General features: G+C 39.0%; 2 protein-coding genes across 3 annotated transcripts in view; one reads left to right on the forward strand and one right to left on the reverse strand.

Moving 5' to 3' along the window:
- CMSS1 (cms1 ribosomal small subunit homolog) overlaps nucleotides 1-27698 on the reverse strand; it is a 225370-nt gene that overhangs the window by 168635 nt on the left and 29037 nt on the right. The window lies entirely within an intron of this gene.
- FILIP1L (filamin A interacting protein 1 like) overlaps nucleotides 1-27698 on the forward strand; it is a 63753-nt gene that overhangs the window by 26292 nt on the left and 9763 nt on the right. The window contains exon 1 of one of the 2 annotated variants that reach the window (XM_058825536.1): nucleotides 17993-18113. The exons of the other annotated variant lie outside the window; for it this stretch is intronic. The gene's annotated coding sequence lies outside the window, so the exon portion shown is untranslated. Of the gene's footprint in view, nucleotides 1-17992; nucleotides 18114-27698 lie in introns of those variants that run through there. 2 annotated transcript variants of the gene reach the window in all.

The raw sequence follows: 27698 nt of genomic DNA on the forward strand, positions 1-27698 counted from the left end.
TCCTGATGTTATGCTAGAACAAGTGTACTAACAGGCTTTACAAATCTTTTTATTCTCTGCTTCCAAGTCACTATGAAAGAGCAATGGCTGCTGTTGGTGCCCTTAATACACATAAGTCAATATGAAGAAACCAAGATATTTTGAATTCCTGGAAGGAAGCAAAGAGAAAGGGGTTTGTAATGCCTATTCCCAGGCAGGGAGGAATCAATCAGAAATGTAAAATTCCTGTCCTGGTGACCACAATCTCAAATGCATTTAGGTTTCAATTACTGTCATCTATTTATGTTGTTGAAATATTTATTTCATTAGTATACAGTAAGGTATTTTTGCACACTTTAATTTCTCCACATTAATAAGCTAACATCCTAGGAGTTTACATCTTTTAAAAACATACAAACATTCTGCTTAAAAGGAAATGGTATAAAACAACATCAGAAGACATTCTAGACTTTAAAGCCTAAATATTTACATAGTATCTCTACTCTACTCGAGTTGCATCATCCTCTTAGAATATTTACAAACTTCAAATTATAATTTGCAATAAACCCCAAAGCATTAGATTTGTTGTCTCTTTAGTTTATTCAGAGAGCTCTTCAGAGTAGGCAATTCCTATTCATCTCTAGGCAAAACTTCATCACAGAAAACAATCTGCAACAGCATCAGCACTGCAGACTGGATGGGGAAGTAAACAACAACACTGATCCCCAAGACCCGTAGAAGAAACTCATCCCAGTACAGTAAACCAACACAGTTTATATCTGAGACTGAAAAAAACAACTCCAATGACACTGGATAAAAGGATTTAAAGAATTTTGAAGAAGTTCAAATCTACTCCTCTTAGAAGTTGCAGCTAAGAGAACATCTCATCTTCTCACCATTAAAAAAAGCAGACTGACCTCCACCATGATATCCAAATCCAAATAATTTGCAACTATACTCAATACAGTTCATATCCACTGCAGTGCACCAGCACATCCACACAAAGCTTTTTTCAAATATCCAAAGTTATACTTTAAGAAGCTAATAGTTCACTAACAACAACAGTGACTTTTTACAAGGCAACTGATTGCCAATACTCCTGGTAAGAACAGGATCCTACAGAAGGATATATCACTTTATTAGGAAAAGACAAGATATTGGTGGATCTCACCTAAAGATAAGTGGCATAAAAGCATAGATTTCAACCTTCAGTCAGGGAGGGCAGACAGCAGTGGCTGGCTGTCCTCCAGCATTTGCTATATGGTGACTGAAGTAAAATGGAGCAGTAGAACTTCTGCTCAACTCAAGAAAAAGAAAGGGGAAAAGGATGAATTCACTGGTGACATTTCACAAGAAATAACTATGTGCGCACATGTCCTACCCAGCAAGCAGTCCACACACGTCCCTTAGAAATCTGCCCTTCTACTGGATGGCTGCTACTTAGGGCACATCGACAGCAACAACCCTGCTACTTTAAAAAGCTGTACAAACCACTTGGAGTTTCCCACACCATAAAGATGTCACACCTTGAGACCAGAGTTACAGGGTGGTGGAGTGTAATGACATAAAGCCATGTCCTGATTCCTGACAGTGGGTCACGGTGTGTGTGTTTTAGCCAACGTACTGAAGCAAAAAGCTCTTCCTCAAACATGACAAGTCCTCACAGCATTTTTGCTGGTGTGATGGCCAATCCAAGGAAACACTCAAATCAGCTGAAGTATTTATAATACAAAATGTAGTTCTCTCCTTAACCATTATCTGGCTGCTCAAAAACCAAAACATGACCAGAGCAGCAGCAGGACAAACCTCTTTAAATGCACTCTTCAAACTGATGCATGATTAGGAGGCAGGGCCTCAGAAAGGATGCATGTCCTTGTCCCTTCTGACCTGCATCACTGTAGTCCACACATTTGTAGGATTCTGCTTGCACCAAAGTCAATTTACTAAACTAAAAAGCCAACAATCAAACAAAATAACCCAAATTACAGGGCAATTGAATGCCTTTGCAAGTAAGTAAAATAAGACATACAGAAACTATCAAGTAGAAAATATTAATAATTTTCCTAAAACTTCCTTCAAAATGTCTTCTCTTTCTTCCCAAACAAGCAGCACATTAATAATTTTTGTTGCACAGGTTCCTCTCTCTACATAGTTAGAAATTCTCTTCCTTTTTAACTCCAAAGATTTCTTTGAATTTCATCTGCATTTTCCTGGTTTTTTGCTAACATGGGTGACAACCAGAATAACATAAATAGGTTTCCTTTCAAAACATTTGCTTTAATTCATTTTGCTGACAGTATTTGTAATGTCATTTACCCTGGTAGAGATAGTAGCTCAGGTTTCTCAAGTTTTCGGAGTGTTACTTGCTAAGACAATACTAAATATGGAGGCTGTTTTCATTGTTTTGGTTTTGTTTTTTTAAAAAGCTAGAGCTGGCTTTTTAGCTATTTTTAGAAGTTTAGAAGCATACTTTCTGAATTTAAATAAGATTGGTAAGGCATCTGCCCTTCATTCCCCAGAATAAGCTACAATTGCTAGCATAATGCAATCAACTTACCAGTACTTATAATCTCATGTAACACTTAGCATCTCAAAATTAAACCACTAGACAATAAAATCCCAGAGCCAGAAGAGGTCAGAAAGGAGAATGAACAAAATTAAAACGTCATCTAGTCAATTTTCCTTTTCCATGCAAGGACTAAGATCCCCATGGAGTAAGGGCCATAACAAGACCAATCAGTTGCCAAGTTACAGTTCTCCCAAGGACTCACCACTCTTGAGAAAACAGGCCACATTTCTGAAGGCAAATGTGGTGGGAGACACTCTCCCAGGGTTTTGATAAATCATTTTTCAATAGAAAGAAAGACTGATTTCCTCCTAAGCATTTTTTGAGATTATTTGGATTGTAGAATTTTCAGCTTCAGGCCAAAAGGCATTCCTAAACACACATTTTACCTGTCATCAGAAGCTCCACAGGACTAGGTTTGAGCCTGACCTTCCCAACAACACTCTCCCTTGAAATGAATTATTCAACTCAGGGCACAAAATTGACTGAGGAAACAGAAAGAACTAGCCACATTCTCTCCCCATCACTTAAAGTTTGAGATTCTGCATTTTGCTTACAGTTGTGCCCAGCTGTATGCATGGGGAGAAACCCTCTCAGAGTAAAGTCAGCAGGTTACCTCAGCATGTACTGCACACTGGAAACACTATTTTGGATGATTCCTGTTTCCAGGACAGCTATTCCATTCATTAAGCAGTACATCTTATGTTGCATTAAGCCATAACCATTTTAGCTAACTCAATATAGTAAAATTTAAAAAAAGGCACAAATCTGAATATTAAAATAAAGGAGGTTTTCAATTCTTCCTCTTTTAAAATGAGAATATGAATGAAGGTTGGTTTGTCTATTTGCACCCAGGTTTCCCCCTCTATTCCTTGGCTGAGGCTCTGAACCTCTCCTATCACCTTCCACTCCCTCAGAGGGCAGAGAAATTATGAAGGCACTGTAAGATGAAGACCACGTATAGAAAACCTGAATAAATGGAGCATAAATTTTTGTCTTTAAATAAATCAGTCCCTCAGAAGTTAAGTGTACCAATTATGTGGCTAACGTTAGGGCAACAAATTTTTCCTTGCCCTCCTATTGCCATATGCTTGTCATTTTTTTCCTACATTTTCCACTCACTGTTTCAAACATATGTTGCCACTTATATGCCAAGAAAGGAATCTCTGAATTACCCCCTTCAAGTATGATGGAATGGCAGACTGAATGGAGCCAGAGAGAGCACCATTAGCAGTTGTTCACACTTGTTTTCTCTTAACTTTCTCTTCTCCAAAGTTTATTCTTCCTATGCAAGGTGACATAGAACTATAAAGCCATCTATGACTCATGCTGCAAAATACATAGCTGCAGCCAGGTACTGGAGAAGCAATTTTTTACCTTTTTTAAGGCCACCTTAAAGAAACTTTTTCTTCTTTCAGTTTCCAGATGGAAGATTCCTTTGTGAATCGCTTACCCAAGCATCAACACTGGTGATCCAACAGTGTTTTCATGTGAACTCACTGCTCAGTTTACCAGTGGTTTGCAGTCTCTCTCTGCAACTCCTGCTTCCCAGGGTCAGCTTGGTCACACACTTCACAATTCCAGAGTAGTGCACCTCAAATAACATCTATAACACTGCACATGCCCTTGTTTTTGTTGTCAAGAGAAGACCTTGAAAAGCTAAAATCAGATAATTCTTCAGAAAGGTGGGCAGAAAAAAAATCTTTATACAGGGGGAAAAAATGGATGTATCTACTAAAAGAGAAGTGAGCAGTTACCTTGGTACCATTAAACAGAAGTAATTAGTCCATCAAGAAATAAATTTTTTAAACAGGTTTAAAATAACCAAGCGTTTCCAAAAGGAGTCACTTGTCACTTGATGACAAGCAGCACAAAAGTAGATATGCTGGCCAGCTTCTACATAAGTTTCATGTAATAAAAAATGTTACTAAACTAAAGAGAATCAAAGGAAAACTTCATTATTTTCCTCTCATCAGTGCTCTTGCACTGATTATCAGCATCACAATATGACAATACTTGATCTTTTCTTTTTCTGGTTTTGTTTTTCATTTCTTTGGTTGGTTGATTTCAGGTTCTTGGGTTGTTTCTTTCTCATTTGGTTAGGGGTTTTTTGATTGCTCATTTGTTTTTAATGTGAGGAGATGCAGACAGAGGTTTCCAAATGAAAAAAAAGGAACCCATGTCAGAAAACTACCTAAACTTCATAATCAGAGACTACAGATTTACCTTTTACCTCAATTTAAAGTCTCAAGAGCATAATGAAACCAAGAGAGATGCACAGCCTGAAACCTGCTGCCTTCTTAAGTTTGCAAAGCCACTGTTAGTTACTTAAAAACATGGGTTTATGCTAAGAATGGGAACTATCCAGCACATCTTACTTTTATTTACAGTTTTGTTATTGAGTGACTCTTCTTGGACATGCTAGGTTATTCTACCTGTTTTTTTAAGCCTAATTTTCATCCCAGAGTTTGTTGTTTGTTACTTCCAAGTTATCCTATGAAACTGACTGCAATTCATGCAGAATTATGCTGTTCCTTAAATTTCTGTGTAGTATTCAGGACTAATTCAGAGAAGACAAAAAGCAAAAGGCCATGTGGCAAGCTCCATTGTCAAAAAGAGAAATCCTACAGGATGATGCTTCCCTACCAAAATCTGCAGGGTGTTTGTGGTGGTGTTTTCCTTAACACATCAGCCACATGTATATTTAGCTCCCCAAATTAACCACTAATCCTTTGTCCCAATGTCTGCTCCCCCAGTGGTAAAAATAACACTGGGAGACTGAAACAGAAAGATGCCTACATGAATAACTGTCAGGGAGAAAATGTCACACAGGCTCATCCCCCCACCCAACCCTCTCCTCTCTACTTTTCTAAACAGAACTGCTAAAAAGTAAAAGAAAAGCAAGTTGGTAGGATGTTAAACATCAGCCATTGCCCATCCAATGAATAACAGCTGAAACTTGCATTCATGAAAAACTTGCATATTAGCTTTATTAAGTCTACTGAGTGCTCATCCATACTCTGTCCTGGGTATGCATTTCAAAAAAAACCCACAAAGAATTACACTGTGATTGGACAAAAATACAAGGAACTTTTAAATTCTGCTGTGTATGCCTTGCTTTTCACTTGAGGATCTTCAGTACTATACACAACCCTGTCCCAGTGGTTCTTGAAGGATCAAGGAGAGTATTTTGAGACCAATACTTCTAAAATCAGTATCTTGTTTCAAGATTTTTATGGGAGCACTGTCCATCTGAAACTGATGTGGTGAAGAACTGGGGGACTCTGTGAAATGAGCAAATCCAATTTTTTATTTCTAAGGATATGTTGGGACAGGCACAATAACAAAAAACTTGTCAAGCAGCTCCCACTCTTCAAGAAATATACCTCAAAAGCAAAGTCAATATTGATGGATTACTCATACAGGAGCCTAATTTAGTCTGGGAGTAGCACAAGAGGGAAGAGAGGAACAAAACCCATGGCTTTGGGTTCTGCATTTGCCCTGAAAAACACCTTCCAGCCTCAAAGGCACACATACCCAGAGGCTGACTAGCAGTTTTAATTTGAAAGTTCAGAACAACTTTACCCTGAAGCCACATATAAAAACTGCATTAAGACAACACAGGAAATCACATGTACATCATCATAACATAAAGCTCAGAATTTTTAATGTAGGGGTTTTGTTTGGTTTTTGTTCTTTTAATGTGGTCTCATTTCCCTCAGAGTAAGGACTTACCTGTTTATTTAATTTGGTTTATGAAACCCAGGTTCATTAAAACTAGACTGAGATCTCAAAAAATACCAAGACAATCAATAAAAGACCAAACTTTGGTATCACTTTCATGTAGCTTGAGAATTGAAAGCTCTATATTATACCTTTCACAAAAAAAGTTCTTATTAAAAACCAGATCAGTTCTGAACTGGACCAATTAAAATCACCAGACACATATTTTGCACATATGGTCCTTAACAAGTGAATAACTCTAAAAAGTACTTAAATTAGCTTAGAAAGACAAACTTAATATTCCATAACCAAAAAAATAATTATTTCCAGTATTTTTAAATGGATCATTTTCCAATAAATTAAAACCACAGACTGGGTGGAAATTGGTCTACCTCCTTTAAATTCACTAACAACGGGAATTATACCACATGAAAGTTCAGCAAATCAGTCTATAAATACATCCATAAAACTCTTATGGTTCTTTCTGTTTGTTTCAATACATTTAAGTGCATTTACAGAAAGATGATGAACTCATTAAACCAATTTAAAATCTTATTTTCTTAGCTACACTTTTCCCAAGTGAATCCTATCCCCAGGCTATTAATTCACTTCACAGCTGCTGACAGGATGGTTAGGAAATGGTTAAGTCTGCAAGATTATGTCTTCCATATGCAACTACCATTCAGCATCCCCACCCTAAGGGTACAATCAACCAATAAAGGCTTTGTTCTGATTATGTAATGCATGTATTTGATATCCCACTTGAGAACTCTGTTGGATGTAAAGACAGCTATAGCCTAGTGACCAAATAAGATGATGTAATATTTCTTTGGAAGTAACAAAACATCTGAGCATGCTCACAGAATTCAGAAGCTCAAGCACTTTTTCAGTCTGAACCACTCAGCCACTGAAGAGCTGCGTCCCCCTTCATGGTTTGCTTGCTCTGTAGCACTTACAAACTTTCTGACACCAAGAACAGAATCCCAATTTTGTTCCCAACTAGTCACACAAAAAACCACACAGAACAACCCAACTTCATCTGAATTTACAGGTTCTCAAAAAAATGGAACAAAATTCTCTCACAAATTGCATTTATGAACAAGAAAAAAAAATGTTTTCTTTAAGCAACTTTATAAAATGCATATGCCCAAAAGGCAGCAGCCAAAAGAATACCTAAGAGATCTGTGCAATTCCTAAGAGAGAAATAACATGTGGAATTCCAGCTTGTATCAATACACCCATAGCTAAAGAGTTGTGAAAGTGTTTAACTTAGGATTTGCATTCAAATGTTGCACATGAACACATTCCTGGTACATTCATTGTTCATCAAAGTGGAAACAGTAATAGTCATATGACACTGTAAATGTCATAAAATCATGCACACAAACATACACTTTAAAAGGACTGTCACCTAATGGGGTTTTAGATCTAGCAGCTTTCATAGTTCAGGTCAATGAAGAAGTGATTTTTAAAAGAGAAGAAAAGTTTAGTGCAAGTAAAATATTAAAATATTCACCAGAAAAATGACACAACAAAACAATAAGGTTCTATTATAAAATCACTGTCACTTAAGAAATCACTATGAGAGAGATGGAACAATGTCAGGGTCAGAAGAATGAAGACAGAAAAATCAAAGCCAAAGTTCTACCAGAAAACAAAGTGAACATTTTTCTTCATTAGGAAAGATGTGACCATTTTCTCTGTCCTCAATGCCATGCAATGGACAGTAACAAGTTGGCCCTATTTGAAACACAAGATTTCTAAGATAATTCCATGCAGAAATGCAGTATCCAGGCATTCTCCTTTCTAAGATGAGATTAATGTCAAAGTGAAAAGCATTTGAGATTCTGTGCAGATTACTTCCTGAATCTGGACCTCTTCCCTTTCCCACTGATCTCCCTCAGGGAACAAAAGTGCAACTGATGAGCCTCCCTGCATTCCAGTACAAATGCTAAAAATGCCTCTAACCATTCCTACCCAGTCACTCCACTGGACATTGGCATCTTCACATAGCCCTCCCTCCAGCTTCCAATAACCCACTAATGGATTTTCTTCTTCCAACATGACAAAGACAAACTGGAACCTCACCTGACCAACATTAGCCTCTTTTATTGGTTTTGGCTCCTAGATGCACATAAAAACCAGAGAGAGGAACAGAATAGCACAAGAAAAAAACTTGTTAATACAAGTTAAACAAACAACTTGTTAATACAAGTTAAAACAAACAACTTCACAAAGTGATTTGGTCTCTCTGTTATACTGCAGCTATGAAAAGAAACCAATTATTGTACTTGCAAGAAGATTCACAAACATGATTCCCCATTTCTTTTTGTATTACCTATGTTAATGCTATTCCCTGACGTCTGTAAGAATTCCCTAACCAAAAAAGGGCAGCTTTGCTGCTTTTGGTAAGTACCTAAAATAGAGAAAATGCTTCCAAGAAAGCCCAATATTGAAGAAAAAGTAATGAGTTTGACTAAATGACCCAAATTCTATGACATCAATACACATGGAACATAGACCAGGACATCATTTAAAGCTAAGGTATCACAAACAGCCTTCAGTCATTCATTCTAAATATTAACTAGCTGAAAGAAGTCAAAATCCATTGGAACTACCGTTCATTGAAGTTCAGGCACACCCAGAACTCCTTTGTGTAAAAGTGCACAAACTTTTCAGAGTGATTCCCAACAGATCTGGAGACATTAATAATTCCCTCCAACTCAGACGCTGCTCTCCACAAGCAAAGCCACAATCAGGATCTCCACAAGCCCCTGAGCAATTTGTGCATCTGCTCCAGGGATACCTATACCTACCACAACTGCTCCAAGAACTGCAACCATCTGTCACGCTGACTGCTGAGAAAAATATACTTAGCAACATTTCTGGGCATGACTTGCTTTGATTTACATACACACAGATAGCTGAAAGTTAAGGCTCCACTTAGGTTCCCAAGCCCCAAGGTCAAAGCAATTTTATAGCTCTCAAAGTGTTTATTCTTGTCAAGCTCTGTATATCCTTATGTCACTCTGGACACATCTTGGGCTTCTAGCAAAATAACTCCTCCTATTTTGGTAGTGCTGGATTCATGTATGCTGCTACTCAGCAGCAATATTATTAAAGACTGATTTGTTTTATGTGAGACTAGCCTCTGCCCATCTACTATGGATATTTGAAATAAAAACAATTAAAGTCAGAAAAATAGAGTAAAACAGAAAAGAACTAACAAACTTCACATGCTCCAAACTTGAATCAAACTAAGAGGTCATGCACAACTGGGTCTGGATTTAAGCAGTACAACATACATTAGGAATTTAAAAATATACTTGTTTTTTGCTGCTTTCTAGTTCTAGGCCTCTGTCTATTGTAAATGGAATCGAGACATTTCTGTATCATTTTAAAAGCTAAACACAAAAAGGCTGCATAAGTACTATCATAAGTACTACATTAAAATAACTAGAACCACTTTTCTCCTCTGTCCTTGCTACTGGTTAGAGTTATGCACAAATATTTACTTATTCTATAGTTGTGTATTTACTGGAGAGAGGCAGGGGGTAAATAACCCGAAGATCTACAGATTCAGGGTGCTTAAATTTTCTGTAGAGTCACCTAAAAGTACTAAAGTCAATGTTCTTCTGTTGAATCCATTTAAGAAATTAGCTTATTTTTTCTTGAGTAATAGTACAGTCTGCTTATAAGATACATTATTAGCAATTATCAAATGTACTACGTGATTTCATAGCAGAATATGCCGCTACAGATTTCACTTACAAGAAACTGTATCCCTACTAGAACCCAATACATTGCTCTCTTTAATCAATTCTATGCAGTTCATCCTGACTACACTCTTTATAAGTGCAATTTGTATGGACTGCAAGTATCTTTCATCTAATTAATATTAATCTTCATATTAGAAGCTCCTGAGTTCACTGGCCAGAGCAAAGAAAAGACAGAAATTGTGCTCTCTCAAAATTCTTTTGATCAAGTTATGCAGGGGAAACAATGTTAAAAGGTACAGAAGCTTCTTCCTTACAACTAAAAATAGGTAGCTGAACAAAACAGGTTAAAAATAAAGTACTCAACAACTAAAAAAACTCCACAAAATAAAGCAGACTATAAAGCAGTGGGAAGGGTTGCAAGGAAGACTGTTTAAAGAGCGTAAGATTTTAGGGACTAAAAGAAAATTTTGCCTTTCCTTCAGGTGCTAGAAGAGAATTTCCTTAAACCCCTTTTTCTTGTGCTTTAGTTCAGTTTTCAAGCATGAAGCAAGCTGTAGGCTATTCAAGCATTTAGTTCATCTCCTAGAAGACTTTCTTAGTAATGGTCCATCCTGTTGACATAACACCTGAGACATGAGATCAATAAAAGTGTTCCCAGATAATGACACAACTTCAATATCGCTGAGTTAAAAGTAATGGCTCTTAAGGCTGATATGTCTCATGCCAGCTGCTGTAAAAAAGCCAAATTAATACCCTTTTGTATTTGTTCTCCTTCCTCACTCCAGGGCTTTGTAAAATTTTTGTTGCAGACTCTGGAGCTGTGGAGTGTCTGAGTCTGCTAAATGCATTTCCCCAGGCCCAAGAGACTCCTTGAACAGTACCTGCTGTGGGCAAGGCTCACACAAAGAGCTGCATGTGACTGTACCCTAGGAGGTCAAGAAATTCTGTAAATACTTTTCCAGACCAGAGAACTGAACCACACAACTAAGTCACATTTCTAAACTATGAATCCATCAGATAGCTCAGCAATTCTGAATCCCAAAGGGATCAAAGTTTTATGAGCTACATTACATCCCTAGGAATTCACAATCTAAAACAGCCTGTATAGGATGCATTTGCCTCTGCGTTATTTCAACGCATATTCCTTGAACAGGTACCAAAATCACCAATAATTGAAGCATTGTGCTTTAAACAGGAACTAACATACAGCTACTGAAATTACAGAGAATAAGAAAAGCCTTTTTGAATGTATTTCTTACCAGGAATCCTATGGGGGGGTTTATCAAGGCAGAAAACATGTCTGTTTTTACATAGATTTTACAACATAGATGCAGCATCTTAAGACCCAAAGAAGGGGCCCAAGAGCATGTTTGTGTTTTACTCTGCTAATGCAGGCAGCCCAATAAAAAATACTTTCTCTCCTTGTAAATTTTACCTTCCTTAGCATCCATACTCATTCTTCTACAGCCTTACTCCCTTTTAAAAAAGCTCTTTAACCCATTGAAAACAGAGCTGTTAATCAGTAGGAGGCAAGAGAAGCCTGTTCAACGGAATTATAACAATGACATGTAGGCTTCATGATACATTTTAATTCTGGATTCTCTCTACTTAACCACCAAAAAAGAAAATAAAGCATAACAGCTATGTACTCCACTTTGCATAAAATCAATGGCACCAGTGAGCCTTCTTCCAGTTCTGATGCTGCATTCAAGCCCACACTCACCTGTGTGCCTGACAGGCTTGTGCTCCCAAAGGAGCCATGGCCTCAGGAGGCTCCTGTAAACCTGCAACTCCCAAGAAATGCACTGAATGCCAAATCCCTGCTACCTGTGTACTTGGCCTTGCTCTCCAAGCCATTGGTGGAACACCTCACCCAGCAACAAGGGCAGGAACAAGAGATGTGAAGGGAAAAGCATAAGGGTGCCTGATGGGGAGGAGCTGAAAGAGCCTGCAATAACTTGATCTACTTTTTCACTTCACATATCATCAAAGCTTTGAAAGAAACATCCTCCACTGGCACCATGTTCAACACATGGCAGTGTGAAAAGCTGAGTCAACAAACGTGCACCGGTTTTATTCAAACAAGAATTACACAGCTCTGAAAAGGAGTTGATCACTTTGAATAAAATGACTGAACTCACATCTTAGATTAATACATAAAAAAAGAGACAGGGATTCCTGTGGAGTCAGACTTCAAGCTCACAATATTTCAGCCATACCACTTCCCTGAAGTTCTACAAAAAGAATCTTGCTTTGACTGAATTCAAAGGAAAAGGATAAAGCAAAGCAGTACGGTGTCATTTTTTCTGCAATCTAATGACTAAAGACAGACATTTAAAACATGTTCTACTTTCAAGCCTGTCTACAGACATGAAACTGAGCACCTTCCAAGCTCCTAAGTCTTCACAGGATTACAACTCACTTTTGCTATTGCATGAACACTGAAATGGCTGTCGTGCCTCCAGAAATAGCCCAACTAGACAGGCATACTTGTGGGTGGGGGTGGGTTGATAAAAAAATTTCTCTGCAGAACCCATCACAAACAAAACAAATCTCCAATCCCAAACTTCTTAAAATACACCCTTGTACAGACCTTTCATGAACTAAAGAACATTATCTCATTTTGTCACAGAGAAAGGATTACTTGGCTATATATGTTTGGTTTATATAGAGTAGGGGAAGGCATACAAACTAAATTCTATCCATCCTTGTTCATGATAAACTCTGCCATGCAAAAAGTTGTCTTTTACATAAAAAATTACCTTGGTCCCATATACAAAATGAAACCATCTCACAAGCAGATATGAAGCACTTGCTAAGCGCTTCTCCTTAGAAGTCATTAATAGTTGAGAGGCGCAGTCATCCACTTCAACATAAAGGAATCTAATTACCCTTAATAGTTGGCTAGGAATTTTATTTGTATCTGCAAAAAGAAAGGGAGAATAATGGAATCTGTAAACAATAGGAGAGTTTGAAAAAATATTTCTCCCTGCTGCCAAAAAAAGTTAAAACCACAGAGTAATGGAGATATTAATCTCTTTCCACCCATGGTCCACAGTAAAAGACACATGAATCTGAAGAATGTTATCTTTAGAACTTTCCCCTGCTTCTGTCCCTTGCCTCCCACATCAGTTGTCAATACATTTCAGACATAAATAAGCCATAATAACCTCCAAATTTCTCTTTGCAATATTCAAAAATTAGTCTATACATTAGGATATGAAACTCTAAAACACTTTACAGATGAAATCCAAGAGATCATCAAACATAATGCTAGAAGAAATAATAAAGATAGATTATTAGCATCCTTCAAAACTTTTCTAATTTAAGAAATAATTAGAGTGAATCTTCTTCCACTGAGTAATTCCAAACTCCCACAGATTTTGGAGACAAGGCTGAGCACACAGTGGAGAAAAATCCTTGAAGTCACATGAGTTATTAAAACATTAAATATCAGCTCCTATTTATGCAAGGCAATAAAATTCAGCTTGTCAATTCTGAGTACATTTCAGTTCTCTGAGTATCACATGCAAAACTTAAGCAGACCATCTCCAAAAAAGCAAACTGTTCTAAGTAATGTAAAATACTAATAAAAGCTTTGACAGTATTGTTTTACATCAGTAGATGTTTATTTTTGGAATTTGAAAGTAACGTAAAGATTTAGACCCCAGGGAGAATTTCAGAAGCCTCAAGCTTCAACAACATCTACATGAAGCAAATGTGACCAAGAGCCTGATTCAGGCAAACATTTCAATATATCATTAAAATCAGACATCTGCTGAAGTCCTTTCCTTTTTCAACAAAAATACACAGGGCTATGTTTTAAGTGCTTTGTTGAACTCAGGCCCAAGTCTAATTTCCTTTATTTATCTTAGATACAAAATGGCCAAAGGAAGGGGTCAAATGCTGCAATAGATAGGTTATGGGTTTAAGGACACTGGAACTGCTGCTATGAAACGCCATGGGAAGAAAGAGAAGTTTAACGGTGGAAGTAATGGGAGGAATTCAGATAGTTTAAGATAAAGTCTAAACAACTGCCTCAAAGTCTTCTAGCTTATTTGTCCTATCTTCTCCTGGCCTCATATAATCTTCCATCTTCCCAGCTTCTATTTTTCTAAAGTAAAATCTTGAAAGATTTTGTGGGCACAAAGAATACAAAAGGATAAGCAGCAACTAGAAAAAAGTCCCTGCAAGCAGCTGCAGAGAGCAGCCCTGCATTGACAGGAGATGCACCAATGATTTAATTAGATTTTCTTTTGGTCTCCAATTTCCACAAATCAACAATCTACAAATCAGCTTTTGCTGTCACAATACTTGCAAATGCACCAATTCTGTGCAAAACTATGTATAGTAACTAAGGAAACAGAATTCATTTTCAAGGAGCAATGGAGAATGAGACAGGCATAGCTGCCTGCTCAAACGCTTTTTTTTTTTCCTCCTCAGTGTAGTTCACCCGTGCCAGGATTCCACCTACAGATACTGAAAGAAACAGTAAAGGAAGGCTCCTTTGCAACTCAATTCATTGCCTCAGACAAAAATGAATTTTTCATGTAATAGAAGTCCAGAACTTGGAATTTTTAATAAAATATCCAAGCCCTTAACAGGGCTTGGGTAGCACTGTACAATGTCCTTTAAGTCATAACAATATAAAAGAAGGAAGTCAGGTCATTATACACTCAGCTGATGCTCTTTGATAAAGTTGGTTTGCAGAAGGTCACAGATGTGCACTTTTGTATTGCAGAGAGGAATTAACTAAGAAACGAGGAGTTTGTATTTTGGCCATCCCCAGATGTAAACACAGACTTATAAACAGAAGGACTTGCATTCTCTATTCCCTGTTCCCAGACTACCAATAAACTTATCACCAGCACTATCTGAGCTGTGTTCCTTGGAACTCCAGAATAGAACTAGATTGTGAGGGTGAATTTTTGATTACCAGCTTTTGAGAAGTCCTCTTCTTCAAAGCTGCTTATGGCCTAAAACAACTGTTTCATGAGGTAGAACAACAATGCAGGCAATTTTCATATAGACTACAGAAACAGGGTGTGCGCAGGTGAAGGGAAAGTTGCAAAAAACAGAGCATTTGCAAAGGGAAGGGAAGAAAAAAACAAACCCTGGACAGAAACAGTAATTTTCACCTCTAAGGATTTATATATTTATGCTCACATACATAAATGTAAAAAAGGATGCACTGACATTTAACTCCTACCTACCTTGCACTGAATAACTTCCCTGACTTCCCCTGCAAATCAGAAAGGGATACAGCAGTACCTCCACAGTGTGCCCTTAGGCAGCACCGTGCACCATCAGCTGTCCTGCCATTTTCAACAGTCCCAGCAGAAAGGCTGAGTTTGCAGCTGAAGATATTTCCCATACCAAGGTCACCTACATGAGCTTGTATTTCAAATGATCCATATTGGCATAATACTTTTGATGAAAACTAGACAAACTGTTAGCCTCCAAAAACATTAGCCAAGGAACTGAATAGACCAGTATCAGCTAAAGACAGGTTACTTTGCTTTTGTTTGGATTTGATTATTAACTCTCCTAGAGCAGCAAATGAAATATTATCCTGGTCTGTCCATTGGTGTACTCAAATAAGATGTTTTCTATCTCCAAAACCATTTGGGAAGGGTTTGTATTAAATAATTTGAAAGTCTCCTGACAAGGTACCCAAATCTGAACTTTCTCAGAAACTTACAGAGAGGACACAGCAGGATCAACCATGCAAATAAGCAGCAGAGTTCTGAGGAAGTCTTTGCTCAGTAACCGTGCAAGAGGTTGCTGCAATTTGTCAACTAAAGAATAAGTACCTTTTTCAGGCTACACTCAGGGTAAATATATGCAAGATAGCTAGAAGATGTCTGTCTTGTTAATGAAATGCAAACATCTTAATCACCATTTCTCTTCATACCTACAGACAGCACTCCCAAATAAGTAACTTGCCTTATTGTTAGCATTATGTTCATTATGACAAAACAACTAAAGGCAGGCAGAGAATGGCTTAAGCTACAGAGACGAAGATTAAAATTCAAATACTGGAAATAAATTAATTGATGCACCTACTACTTCTATAGTGTAGAAAGCCTTTCAATGGTCTGATTTACCCACCAACATAAAAGGAGTTTGTTTCACTGACTCCTGTTATCCCTTAGTGTATTTTCAGTAACAAATTTTGTACCTATTTCCAGTATTTCTTCCTTCTGTCACCAGTGTTGATTCAGAGTGTACACTAAAGAATGGGGAATACAAGAGATACATTTCAAGTTCTTCAATCTAAATCCTATTTTTTGGCTTTCTGCCTCTTTCCTAAATATTAAAACAAACAACTCATTTCTTCTAGACCTTCTAACTAAAAATAGTTGGTTGGACTGCTTAATTGTGTTAGCTGAAACACAAACAGATGAAAAAGGAAAGGGGTTTGTAGAAAAAACATTGAAGAGAAAAAAAAAAAAAATCAGATTTCATCTGGCCTTCCCATCATCACTTAAGAGAATTGTTTTGTAGTTACATCATCAGGAAATAAAATACTATCCTCCAAGGACCCCGACTCTTTACAGAAGGAAAAAAAAAAGTAAGGCTCAAAGTTCATATCCCCCCTCAGAGGAGTTCAGCTAAAGTTGCATTTTTTGTCAATAAAATTAAAATAAAAAAACCGAACCAACAGAAAAAGCTTCCTTAGAACAACTAATTAAACAAGATGACTTGGAATTTAGATTTTCTGTTTTCAAACCCTAGGCTGCGGGACTAAGTGGAAAACATTGTACTTAATCAGTAACAACCTAAAACGACTTTATTATCAGTGCTAGAGAGGAACTGCCCTAACCCAAACCTTCCGCACATTCTTCTTGGCCCTGAGCTGGAGGACAAACGCAATGGTTCGCAGAGCGCGGGGCTGGCCGGAGCCAGCACCCACTGCCCGGCTGCCAAGGGCCAGCCTGGCTGCCCAGAGGTGGCTGAGCTCAGGTGCCCAGAGGTAGCCAGGCTGAGCTGCCCCGAGGGGGCAGAGTTGCTCAGAGGTGGCAGAGCCCGGCCGCCCAGAGGTGGCTGAATTGCCCAGAGGCGGCCAGGGCGAGTTGCCCGCAGATGGCCGAGCCCAGTTGCCCAGAAGTAGCTGGGCCGAGTTGCCCACAGGTAGCCAAGCAGAGCTGAGTTGCCCATAGGTGGCCGGGCTGAGTTGCCCACAGGCGGCCAAGTTGCCCAGCTGTCCAGCAGCAGCCAGGCACAGCTGTCCAGAAATGGCTGAATTGCCCAGAGGTGGCCGGGCTGAGTTGCCCACAGGTGGCCAAGCCAGGCTGTCCAGCAGTAGCCGGGCACAGCTGCCCAGAGATGGCCGAGCCCGGTTGCCCACAGGTGGCCGGGCCGAGCTGCCCCAAGGTGGCAGAGTTGCTCAGAGGTGGCAGAGCCCGGCTGCCCAGAGGTGGCTGAATTGCCCAGAGGTGGCCAGGGCGAGTTGCCCACAGATAGCCGAGCCCGGTTACTCAGAGGTAGCCAGGCTGAGTTGCCCACAGGTGGCTGGGCTGCCCAACTGCCCAGTGGTGGCCAAGCCGGGCTGTCCAGAAATGGTCGAATTGCCCAGAGGTGGTCGAACCCAGTTGCCCCCAGATGGCCAGGCTGAGTTGCCCACTGGTGGCCAAGCTGGGCTGTCCAGGAGTAGCCAGGCACAGCCGCCCAGAGATGGCCGAGCCTGGTTGCGCAGAGGTGGCCAAGCCGAGCTGCCCAGAAGTGGCACAGTTGCCCAGAGGCGGCTGGGCAGGACTGCCCACAGGTGGCAGAGTTGCCCAGAAGCGGCCAAGCTGCCTAGAGGTGGCCGGGCTGAGTTGCCCAGCTGCCCAGAGGCGGCCGAGCCCGGGGGTGCCCGAGCCCCGCTGCACAGCGGCGGCCGACGTTCGCGGGCAGCGGGCGCAGCGGAGCGCACCGGGCAGCGCGGCGGGGCCGCACCGCGCCTTATATGGCGAGGCGCTGACGTAATGGTGCATAGGCTCGGGCCGCCCGCGCGCCCATCCCTCATTGTTCCGCGGGAGCGCTCTGGGATAGCGCTGGAATGCTCGCAGCGGCCCCGATGGCACCGCGCAGCGCCCCGCAGCACCGCCTCAGCCGGGACTGCCACAGCCCGCCAGCGCAAGGTAAGGCACAGGGTGGGAAGCGAGCTTCTCTGGCAAGCACTGGCGCTTCTGGCTTTTTCCTGCTGAGATACCTTTTTTTAAAAAAGTCACTTCCAAAAAAAAAAAGAGGGGCGAGGAACTGAGAAACAATGAGATACCCCAAAACAGCACCAGGAGATCTAGATGTCTGGTGAATCACAGATAGGGTGACTATTTCAAGCGTTAAAAACTGTCTTTAAAACAATTCCTGCAGAGGAATTAATGTAACATTAAAGAAGGAGAGAGTTATGAATTACACACACTTTCCAAATGGTCGGATAAAGTCATGATTGCATTTAAAGCAGTGGAAGGAGTCCAACAGTATTGTAATATATTAGGTAGAGCTACTGCCTCCCTTTCTGCTGCATTTACATGCATATGCTATATATTAGTAGACATGTACACACACATGTCTCTAAGCATTTACTATACTTTTGAACAACTTCTACTGTAGTTTTCAGAGCGATGTATAAATTTCCACATACATTACTTTGCAATAAGATCATGCTATGTCTAAAAGAAAGAATTGCAACTAGTTCAATTACTAACAAACTTTTCAACTCATCTCATACACACTGCTTCCCTCTTCTGTGTCTTGCGTGCAAGCGTCAAATCACAAGAGGGCAGAACTGTCAGATTTTTATGAAAAAACTTTAAATCCTGGTCAAACACATGATGAGTGTGAGGATGAGAGAGCACACTGCTCTCTTCAAGGCTTATTCTGCAAGATGTTCAACAGTATTGCAGCTATGAACTCCAGAACACAGGCAATGATAAACAGCTCTGACGAGGCACAGAGCACCTTGGAGGATTGGACTTCAGTGTGGTTTAGTTCACACCTGACTGTCCTCCCCGTTAATTAAGGGCCAAACCCTGTCAAATCTTCGTTCATAGGAGCAACTGCAATTAAGTTAATTGTATTGTCCTACTTGCAAATTACAACTCCTGAGCACTGCTGTTCAGAGTCCTATGTGCAAATTGAAATGTTAGAAAAGTTAAACCTTAAGACCTTGAGTTTTGATCTCTTCTTACAGGTAAAACATATTTTTGTGGTATGTTCTCCTTTTCCTTAGTTGAAAAACAAATGCAATTTTAGGAGAGAAGTAAGGGTTCTTTCTCAATTTATTTGATGTTTTAAATCCTTCAAAATTCTTGTTCAATTACATATTTAGGAAAAATCAAAGCTGGTACTAACAGATGCATTGTTGTAGTATCACGCATACACAGATTTAAAGGATGAGCCAAAATATCTTGTGTAAAATTTTTCATAACTTTTTTTGGCTTTAAACATGGAGAAAATAGGAAGCAGTTATTTTCAACATGCTTCTAAAAACATAAAGAGACATTTCATTTCAAATATAATTCAGGTATTTGTGTATTATTAACCTGGCAATTAGATAAAAGTCACATCCCTGTTTCCAATATATTCTTTTTTGCAACAAGCAAACTTTATACCTCTGTTGAGAGAATCAGGGAAGAGGGCACTGTATAGTGTATATATAGAATGAAAAGAATCCTAGCAACCAGAACAAATGTAATTTCACAGTACAAAAACAATACCCCATATCAGTATCCTGAGCCCCTTAAAAAGTTTTCAGCTCACTATTCTGTCATATGTGCAGAGTCCTTGCAGTTTAAAAATGGTTACTTAGTTTTCTAAATATCCAGTGTCAAGTTATAAAGTAGAAAACTTAGCTATGTTGTGAACAGATGTGTTAGGAAGCAAAGTGACAGTCCTCAAAAAGAGTATCTGAGTAGAAAGGATGAGCTGAAGAAGTCAAGAGACTACAATATGGCAAAGAAAAAATATTAACAGGAATGCTATGCATGCAATAAATTTGATAGAAGCACTAAGTAGAAAAAAGAAAAAAGTCCCCCCATAGGTAAGAGACAATTTAAATCCACATCCAACAAAGAAGGGTGACTTCTATCACTGATTACTGCTTTAGCAATATCTAAAGTACCATCTGTACTCTGAATACTGCTAGCCTAAAACAAAGCATAACATCTAAAAAGCCAGAACTCTACTTCTCATAGTCTGTCTTCCTCAGATTAAAAAGAAAACATTCTTCACTTAATACTTACAGAACCAATTTTGCTCTCATTTATACTGGTAAAACTTCAAAATAATTAGATGGAGGTATAATGATTAAACTGTCTCACTGCTGTTCCCCCACCGCCTCTCTATTACACTCCTTTATTAGATCAGATTGCTTAACATGTTTTGGGTATTAAGTGATCGGTATTCCTAATTTTAACTGATTAAAATGCTAGTTTCAATTAAAAGTAAAAGGACACAGTGAAAGAAAAGAACCATCACATGACTCAGTCTTAAACAATTGTATTTCTTCATCTAAATTTTTATAGTAATTTTTCACAACATCCAATGTGAAAATATTCTAAGAAGAAATATATCCTCCAGAAATGAAAGTCAACTTCCTATCAAACTGCATTGAGCCTTTGTTCCTTTCCCATCACTTCCCTTTCCTCCACTGACAAACATCTGCTGACAGCACAATTTCTAGAGATTTGATCCAGAATACAAGGGATAGTTTCTATTCCTCATCAGTAGTAGTAAAATCAATTATTTCTTGATTTGTGCTGAGCAAGAGAATTTTCATACTATTTACCTAATACTATGATGAATTACCAATTTTTTGCTTGTCATGGTATTAAAAAAAAAAAAAAAAAGCCTGGTTTTCCTCCTGGTGAGTTTCTCCTCTGTGGCTCTGTGGCAGATCGTAAAAAACTGCTGCTTTTCTTCAGAAGAAATTCTTTACCACATGTAAACATGGCATGGGCAACTGAGCTACTACAGCTCCTCTGGACCTTTCCTATGAGCAGCTGTTCTCAAATCCTGGGGGTGGTACTACCTGAATAAAGTTCATTAAAAAAGCAATTAAAATATCTAAATCCGAGAATCTTAAGGAGTTTACAATGTAGGAAGACATATCTTTAAAAATCATTGTATATAACTGTAGTTCTGCCTCATTAACAGTTTCCCTCAACACATTATCTTGTCACCAAGTTGATTTGCACTTAGAAACTGTGTCATAGTAATAATTTTTAATTGCTTAAGGTTTTTGTTTCATACTAAATAGATTCTGCCATGGCACCCTTAGAGCTTAAGTTGAGCTTTTTGATGTAGCTGAAAGCTTGGTTGGTTCAACCATTCACTAAAATGTATTACTCAGCTTCAAGAAGGTAAAAACCACTGCTGAAAAATTCTAAATTTAGTGCCTAGTCTTGTGATTTAAGTGAAGTAATGGACACTTTGACTCTTAACACCTCTCAGTACCTTATGCTGATTTTGAGGTTTGCTGTGTTTTCTGTCAGCAAGACAAAAATCACTTTTACTGCATGTCCAGTGCACCTTGATGTTCCTGAAGTTCAGTAGCTGTGCTCACTTCAGTGCATCAGTGGTGCATTCTCAGGCAGTTACAGCTCATCCAGAGTGCTCAAAACTACTAGCAGAATGTATTTCAAGATTTGCTGAGGCAGTCTGTACCCACCAGTTAAAAACAGCACAAAAAACACCTCCCAATGCAGCTCCTCACCAGGGCTGATGTGATGTGAAGAGGTGAATTTTCATGCAGACAATGAATGCTGGCTGAACACTCAACAATATCACCATAGAACCCTCCTTTAGCAGCAATAGGGAAATACTGGGGGTGAACGCTCAACCCAACCTTGCTACACAACATTTCTACACACAACTCAAAACCATAACCTTGGTCACTCAAGCTGATAAATGCATGGACTTCTTGCCTGTTGCAGAAGTCATGCCTGCTGCTGCAGCTCATCATGCACATGATGATGATGATGTAACACAGCTGCTTGACTTCAGGCTGGGCAGGTGACCACCACAGTGGCTGCTGAGGCACAGCAGCAGAACCTGAGCCATTCTGCTTCATGCTGCATGCTCAAAGCAGCTGAGAAACCACAGCAACCACCATTGCTCATGCCCAAACTCCCCAAAGCTTTACAGACAGACATCAGGTAGGGCACAAAGCTCTAGTGAACGTGAGTGAAAATATGGATGGGAAAAAATCCACTCCTGACAAGAAAAACACTCATCTTGCATACATGTCAGCGATGTGAACAATACATCAGATGTCATTGTCCTTTATAGATTTCCAAAGGCCTGGGAAGCAACACAACAACTGCATGTAAATGATGGATAGAGTTGTTAAAATCTGTCTTAAACCAAATATTCAAAGCATTTTCTTTCAAATTCATTGCAGACAGCTGATTTAAAGCTTGGTCTTTTTTTTTTTATGAGAGACACAAAGCTTATCTACTGTTTGCATAGCAACTATCACAATGACACAGTGAGGGAATGAAGAAAAATTTTAAAAGTGAAATGAAGCAGCATGAAGCTTCTGCCATAAAAAACCACATAAAACTGGCTGCTTAAAAATAGAAAGTAATGCACTCAAAGCTCATATTTTAATTATACACTGAATTTTAGCACGTGGACTATCTAAGTCCACGTGCTAAAGATAGTTTAAGATAGCACAGAGTTAAGTTTAGGCTGACTGAATTCTGTCAGTTTTCAATGGATTTAATCTTTTTTGGGATTTTTTGGATTTAATCTTTCAGTCAGTAAGTCTAACTATGAAGAAAATAAAGTTTAAAATTTTATCACATATAAGTTTGGCCTACCTGAAACTAACATCACCCATCACATTCCCAAAGTTGATTCTATTCTACTTAGCCACAAAGAGGTTTCTCAGAAGAAGCCTAGTAAATGCCACAGTTGGTTTTGCTTTCAATTTCAAAATGCTACCCCCCCGTCAAGCACATTGTACACCTCAGAAAAGCCATTCTGTTATCAAAAATGTATCATACCAAAAAAAAAAGGAAAGTGATTTATATTGGTCACTTGAACCTGAAGGTATAACAATGCCACAGTGGGGTAGCCAATCCCTAATCCAAATATCTGAAAGCCAGTATTGAACACACTAACCTGGATGTAGGAGGGTGTGGGGAAGAAATGCAGTGGTCAAGTGTTAATGCTTAAATCTGAAACGCTTTTCTGAACTTGCAAAATACTACTATATACTCTCTCATGTAAAGAGAAAAGTTTTTTTAATTAGCAGCCAAAAACTAAATTCCAAAACGAAACACCAAATTGTCTTCAATGAAAAGGCCACCAGGAACCTTGGCAGCCCTAAAACCTCCAAAATCTGTGTTTCTAAAGACAGATCTGATGCAGAAATGAGCACGTTCATTTGCACGCATATGAGCAAGCAGAGCAGGGCGATGAAAGCCTCCACAGCAAAGTCAGCAAGCACAGCATCACTCACGACAGGCCAGTTCCAGATGACAAATTGCTGCCTCCGAGGCTGGTGCGGGGACGACACCAACCGGTGGGGAATGCTCATTAGGCTGCTGCTGGGAGATTCACACATTGCTTCCCTTTGGCAGAGCGGCAGGCAACAGCTGACAGGAACAGTCGAGCTTACATACCTTGCTAACCCATACAGAGGAGGAGGGAGGAGAATGCACCCTGGTGTACAAAGGAGCAGCCACTCTGGAAAGGATCTTCATGCCCCTGCTATACAGGATTACTATCATCTCTGTAAAGAGCAACATTTCCTTATTTCTGTCAGGATTAACTGGGTGGGAGGAGTCAGAAATTGACACTGGTAACACTCTACAACGTGTAAATGACCCTCTCATATATCTAGATTAAAGCAGTAAACTAAACAATTTGCAAGTTCTGCTAGAGAGAACTCCTTTATTTTCAGCATTTGAAACCACATTATAAATTAATGATAAAAGCTAAAATGTATTACATCAGAAACACACTGTACATGAAGGCATGCTACAGCTCCTTTAGTGACATCTGAAACAAGAAACCATAACCTGAATACCACAGACCAGCAGACATCAAGCAGGGCATGCAGCCAAATGTCACATAACAATACCGAGTTATAAATCAGTTTGGGGTACACTAACAAGGCACAGAATGTTCAGCTGAGTTCACAGTTCCTTAAAGAACAAGGAACTCAAAGTCTTCATAAGAAGGCACAAGTGAAGCATACATGCACATGACCCTGCTCTTTCCTAAAAAAGCCTTTTCCTATGACAGTTTTTGAAAGGCAAAGAACACTGGAAAACAACTAAAGATGGAAAAAGTCAGTATCTCTCTTGGCTTTAGGAAGACTGCTCAGACCAATTTTAAAAGAGTTTAAGAAATCATTGATCACAGAAATGCTAGAACTAGTTAAATCCACTTTTTAAATCCCAACAATTTAGGGTTTTCCCCCCTCAGAAATAGAGAAACATTGATTTTACAAAGCAAGGAAGTTACTCCAGCTGCTGAACACACATGCAAGTAGCTAAAAACCCAAAACATCACAAACACCCTAAACACTGCTGTTAACACTCTGAGTGGACATATGACTAAAGGATGCAATTTCTTTTACTCTTAAGCAGGGTATTTGATCTTTAACACAGTGAACAACCAAGGCTGCACAAAAATGGAAAAATCTTACTTCAACACATCATAATCAATAGACCTGAGAGTAAAAGATGTTCTTCAGTTAAACAGTTCATCACAGGTGAAGAAGCTACTTAAACTATCATTTGCTATCGAACTGTGAATTAAATCTGTGAAGGAAACCTTAGTTAGAACTATAACTATTTCAAAAAAATCCCAAACTATCACCTTTAGGTCTCCAATGTAGCTTCCTGTCCTGTATTCTAAAACAATGTGTTAGTGCTCTTTGAAGAGGATCAGTTTGGAGAAGCCATATAAACTTAAATGCTACACCAGAGCACTTTGCTCAGGATTAACATGTTTTAGACAAAACTTGCATTGGTGTTGCACCTTTAGATAATTCACCAAGTGCTCCCAGGTCTATGTGGCCAGAGGCCTACTAGGAGAAAAGAAAATATAACTTCCAAACACTTAGTAGGTTTACAACAGATAGCAAGAAAATTAATTATCTGCCAGGTCATTAAGTCACCAGAGCTATAGAGGCTCAGTACCTAGAACTGTATGCAGAAGCAATTTGTAATGCATAAGGAAAAGTTCCAATAGAATTTCCAAAGGTCACAGAGTGAAAAGCAGCAAACTAGCAGGATTCTTATCACTTGTAGCTTTGAAGTTCAGCTAGTTAACCCTGCCACAATGTTTTGCTACCATCTCTCACCTGGCCTCCAACATGAAGTGCTGCCCAAGCCCATCTCAGAGAAAATGGGCACCCTCACATTAGCAGGTATATGGGAAAAGATGCATATTTAGCTTCAAAATGAACTTCTGTTTGATATTAACACTATTGCTGTTAACATTATTACTTAACAGTCTTGGCTACCAGAAAAAGTTGTAACTGAATCAGAAAATCTGATACAGTTTATCTGATAAAAGCCTCAACTGCACTGCTTCATGCAACTTAGCATCAAGGAAAATTTAAATACCTCAAGATAAATTTGCAGTAACAATAAAGATTTAAGTTTTCTAACAAAAAAGAAGAAACGGTGTGCCACCCAAGCCCAGTTTCAAACACTCCAAGTTTATTAAACATACACAGAGCTTCTTCAGGAAATAAGCATACTTTTTGTCTGAGGATGTTATAGGTATGAACAGAACCCTCAAGAAGTAATGGAATTTGAATCCTGCAAAGCAGTGATACCCCCTATATAATTTCTGAGGAATGTTTGTCTAATTGTTTATAACCAGCCTTATTCCTCCAATTACTGGCAAACTCTGTCTTCCCTAACAGTGCCATTCAGTACTGAAGTATCTTTATTTAACTTACCATGGTTAATCTATGTCATTTAAATCACAATTTCAGCACATAAATTCTTGTACACTGGGCATGAAGAGTGCATAATAAAGTTTTCAGACAAGCTCCACCTGTCTAGAAGCAAGTGGCCACTGAGCAGCTTATCCAGGGCTGGCAGCATGAGTAGGATGCCTTCAGTCCAAAAGAATAAGTGAGCATGGCAATATGGAAAGTTCTAAATTTTACCACTGCTGATGACTGATAAAATAAGGCCATGGTTAGTATAAGAGATAGGCACAGTGCCTACTCTGCCCATAGATGAAAATGCAACCCCAGACATTTATTTTTGTATAAAATGTGTGTTTAAATTGTTTTAGAGAACATCCAGTTCCTGTAAATGTTATGGGAAAATGACATTTATGACTAACCAGTCTCCTCTGACTGATATGATGTGGCTGAGTGCCATTTTCTGTCATACCAAAAATATTAACAAATTGAAGTTAAAAAAAGTCTGCATAAATTAGATCCTTGCACAATTATGCCCAATTCTGGTCAAGACAGCAGCACAAGCACTGCCTCAGGTACCTCAGAAAAGAACCCATTTTCCCACCTATGCCCCTCTTAAAACCATTTCATAAAAGAGGTCCACCACGAACCTAGGCACTATGACGTTGCATACAGTTAAAAAAAAAAAAAATCACAGGATTTATCTATAGAAATTGCTTAAAGAAAACTCAAACCCTTCTCTTAATATAAAACAGTATCATTAAATTGAAGTGTAAAAATATGACTTAAGGGTTACAAACTTACAGTGAGCTGAAGCAACTGACTGATTCAGAGAAACAGAACTTCTGCAAACTCCTCAATCAACTGAAGGATGCAGAGTAAATAGCCAAGACAAAAACTCACACCTCCAAATACTACTCTTCCAGCAGCAGTAAGCACAGCACAGCAGTGATAGCAAAGTAGTATTTGCCTTACACAAACCAAACACACGTGGCTGGGATCATCAGTCTAGGAGCAGCCTCACCAGCAGTATCCACAACGTGAGCAAGCTGCACTCTCTTCTTTGTGCCTAATCTTTCCATGGGGAGTGGGGTGAAGACAGGAAGGGCTCCAAAGGACACTTGTCAGGAGCTGAGCTAACTCCTGTAACAGATTTTCACTTGTTAAATCCTAGCAGGAGGCTGCAACATTATTGATTCCTGGTATGACACTGAATAGAAAATGCAAACTCATTCACCTGCCCATAGGGTAAGGGGTGGATTAAGCCCTGACCTGTTTATCTCTGCAGGATTGTGTGTTTTATCACATTGGTGATTTTAAAAACAGCTCAGTAACTGTGGTCAAACAGTAACATTCCACCAGGAATAATGATTCAAGTATACACTTGAAACAAAAGTCAGGTTCATAAAGACACACAATTTTTCCCATCAATTTAACTTGTTAGCATGTAACACCAATGCAATCATTTCAGCAACACTGTTGTTTAAAAATCACAAAAAAATCACATTATAAGAAACAGTAGTTGTCTTGGTTTATTTTGTGTAAGTACTGCACTTAAAACCTATTTGGATTAATAATAGTTCTCAAAATCTGTTACAGTAAGTTAACACTGTTTTGCCATTTTAATAAATCTGATGATCAGGCACAAAATTTCACTTGTAAAGATGAAGACAAGACAGAAGCAGGACCTGGATTAGTAACTGAAGAGTTCTGCCTCAGTCTTGTTGCTTTGACCCCTATACCACATCTCTTGTGGTTCATCTTTCCATTTCCTTCAGAAAGCTTTCCATCTGCAAAACTATAATTTGCTGGCTGACGTAAATTT

Source organism: Ammospiza caudacuta, chromosome 2, assembly GCF_027887145.1.
Source record: "Ammospiza caudacuta isolate bAmmCau1 chromosome 2, bAmmCau1.pri, whole genome shotgun sequence".
Classification (NCBI taxonomy): Eukaryota; Metazoa; Chordata; class Aves; order Passeriformes; family Passerellidae; genus Ammospiza; species Ammospiza caudacuta.